Source organism: Austrofundulus limnaeus, unplaced genomic scaffold (genome assembly GCF_001266775.1).
Source record: "Austrofundulus limnaeus strain Quisiro unplaced genomic scaffold, Austrofundulus_limnaeus-1.0 Scaffold507, whole genome shotgun sequence".
NCBI lineage: Eukaryota > Metazoa > Chordata > Actinopteri > Cyprinodontiformes > Rivulidae > Austrofundulus > Austrofundulus limnaeus.
Window position 1 is genome coordinate 219,095 of NW_013952909.1, and position 3,744 is coordinate 222,838.

Here is a 3,744-nt window from a genome sequence, read left to right on the forward strand (position 1 = left end):
AGCACTCAGCAGCACAGGCCTCAGCGTACAACCTTGGGCTGAATCAAAACAAACACGGGAGCTCTGCTCTGAGCAGACACTCTGCAAAACACTGACAACTTCTTTTACTATAATAATGAATTCAGCTTATAATGTATCTTTCTTCCTGGTTACACCCCAGAGGTGTTACCTTTTATGTCAGAATGTCACTCAGTTTTGTTTAGGCTAAAGAAAGAACATATGACAACACACCAACACTTTGTCAGCTTCAACATTATAGACTGAAATGATCAGAAAGTATAAAATACAAAACTGAATCTAATATTCAATTAATCAGTTAATCACTCTCTTGACATATATAAAATATGTCAAAACTATAAGAAATGTTTTGAAAACTTCAGAAAGAGAAGTTATAACATCTGTTGTCACATCAGGATATTTCTAAACATTTCCCAACCTCAGACATTCAATTTGTAATCCTCCCAGACATAAAAATAATCATCAGGGATAAGACTCATTATGCTTTCTTTCCACTCTTGTTTCTTCTTCTCTGTCCATTTATTTTTATTCCTCATCCAAAGGTTCTGTAGCTTTGTGCGATAATCTGAACGCTCCTGTTCTCGTTTCACAGGGTCTTCAAAGCGGTCTCCGATCTTGTATACTTTTTTCCTGGATGTAGGTTTTACATTTTCATTCTCAGTTGATGGTTTGGGTTCCTCAGGTGGAGAAGAAGTGGACAGTTTTTCTTCAGTTGTAGCCTGGGGAAACAAATTTTTTGGTTCCTCTGTTTGTGATACTGATGAATTCAGATGTTCTTCTTRTTCAGCAGCTTGAAGTAACTCCCCTCTCTGTGGTTCTGGTTCAGCCACTTGCACGTTGTTTTCCATTGGTGTCTCAGTTTGCACCTGTTGTCCTTCAGCCTCAGATGTCAGCTGATCACTCTCCTGTTGTTTGGTTCTGTTAAGGTTTGTTTTCTGAGCTCTGAGTAAATACCGAACAAAGTCAAAGTTTTAACAAGTTTATTGTTAGTAATTTCGGCTGGAAGGTTGGGACCAGACTCCGGGTGGTCAAAGAATGTTACAGGGTTAGGAGGAGATGACTGAGTCATAGGTCCAGAGATGTGTTCAGGGGTCGAGATCCAGGAGGTCCGATGTGGCGCGGTTCCGTTCAGGGAGCAGGCAAGCGACAATACTCCAAGGGACAGCAAAAAGGTCATTACCGTGTGAGAAGATGGCAGGCGGGATCCGACAAGGGCTGAGGCAGGAGATGGCAAACCAGGAGACATGAGCAAGGTTGGGGATATGAGGCAAGAGCAGGACAAGGGACAAGAACGCTGGAAGATCATAGACTAGGCTGATGATTATCTGGCAGGGAACTGGAGAGTGAGACTGGATTATATACTGCTGGAAACAGGTGAGAGAAATGAGCTTGATTAAAGTTTCTAGGACGGGAGGGGCGAGAGCAATGAGCAGGAGCTGGATGTGAGTTGGGATGAACTAGAGCTGTAAACACTGGGAACAAGACTATGAGAAGGGACTGGAACATAAAATAAAATAATATAACTAAACTGAGGCATTATCTGGGCAGACAGGGACAGAATCATTACAGGTTCCAGCCGGAACTTGATTCAGGAAATACTTCATGTTTGAAGCCAACAGCTCCGATCCATGTCGGTTCAAAGCCAGTCCATCAGACTTGAAAAGATGCCATCTCTCCCAGAAGAGATCAAAAATCAAGATTTTTAACTGCATTCAGCAGCAGAATAAAATCCTTCTTCAGGATTTCTGACTGTCGATTCATAACTTCATCACTTCCTGTATGAATGATGAATGTCTTCAGAGTTGGATACTCTGCTGAGATTTCCAGAATCTTCTCTGCAATGTCAGACACTTTATCAGCAAAACTCAAAACTTTGACTTTTTTTTTTTTTGTTCCAGAAGCCTCTGATCTCATTCACCATTTTATCTCTGATAATCAGCATTTCTTGATTCTTGAAAGTCTCTTTTTGGACTTGTTTTGGCTTTGAGTTGGATTTGGTCTCAGGTCCCTCTCTGAGGTCAGACCATGAACTTTGCTTAGACTCAGTTTCTTCCAGCGGTGTGAGTCTGTTTTGAAGAAACACTGCTTCATTTCTCTGGCTGTTATCAGTTGTTTTGATTTCAGCCTGTTGCTGCTTTATTCTCCTTGCTGGTGGAGAAAAAGCATTTCTCTGTAATTCTGGCCATTCGTTGTCATCCAAGAGCTGAATACTTCCTGAGAGATATTTTGGTCTGGCACCAAGAGAGTTCCATACTGTTTTACCCTCAGAAACAGCTTCCATCTCCTCTCCATGTTGATTTCTCTCTCAGCCTTCTCACCCATTCAAATGCATGTTGAGGCCTCCAAAGCATTCATCTCTTCTAGACGATGAATCTTGAGCTCCACCACTGTCACCTTTTGGAGAAGCTGGCAGAAATCCTCTTTGGAAAACAAAGGAGGCATATTGAAGCGTTTCTGTACTCACTCTCAGCAGATGATGTTTCAAAAATCTTCTCAGGTTCTTCAACAGCCAAAAATAAAATCCAATGTTCTCTGCTTATTCAAGATCATCCATCACGTCGGGGTCACCAAATTGTTGGAAAAATATGCCTTGTTCAAAATGATATGTCTGAATAAAAAGGATTCAGCTGGATTTCTTCTTTAAAACTTTATTTTCAATCTTCTGACTCAAATCAGGTACATTTAGTGCTCAGCAGCACAGGCCTCAGCATACAACCTGAACCTCAAAACAAACAGCTGCTCTGAGCAGAGACTCTGCAAAACACTGACAACTTCGTTTACTATAATAATGAATTCAGCTTATAATGTATCTTTCTTCCTGGTTACACCCCGGAGGTGTAACCTTTTACGTCAGACGTCAGAACGTCACTCAGTTTTTTTAGGCTAAAGAAAGAACATATGATAACACACCAASTCTTTGTCAGCTTCAACATTACAGACTGAAATGATCAGAAAGTATAAAATACAAAACTGAATCTAATATTCAATTAATCAGTTACAAAATTTCTTCAAGAGATTTGTTGAAAACTAGTGGAAAATCCTGGCTGCATCCTGAAACCTATTAGTTGAATACTGAAGTATATCAACATTTTGATTACTTCACCCTGAAAAGGCTTTTGGAAAAGGCCTGGCATCTGTCCATGTTTTAATTGTTTGTGTAGGTTGTGCAAGGTGTGTAGTGGGGTCATTTTTATATGTAAATAACAGCATATCTGCGCTATCCTGGCCCTTGCCATCCTACACAGTTCCACTCAATTCTAGTTTCCCTTTACTGTTCTGTCTGGGATTTCTCCCATAGACAAGGATTTCTTCAGGAGAATTTCATTCGGGCCAATCAGAGAACAGAATGTTGATTTTCTGGGCAGTGTCTGCTTGTGAGTTTAGTGAGGCAGTGGAGGAAGTGAATGAAGCCAGTCCATGTTGATAAGGCTTCCAAATTAAATTCAATGTGTCTGACAAAGCAGCAGCTCTCATTTACAGCCGTCTCATTCAGCTCTGTACTTCTCTCCTCTCTCAAAGTGGTTCACACAATTTCCGGTTAACTTCTTAGCTTAGCCTCCTTCACACTGGAGCTGGCATACACACATGTCGTGGCCAACCAACCCAATCATTTTAAACTTTAACAGGGTGATGGTAAAATAAGTATTGAACACGTCAACATTTTTCTCAGTAAATATATTACTAGAGGTGCTAATGACATGAAATTTTCACCAGATGTCGGTAACA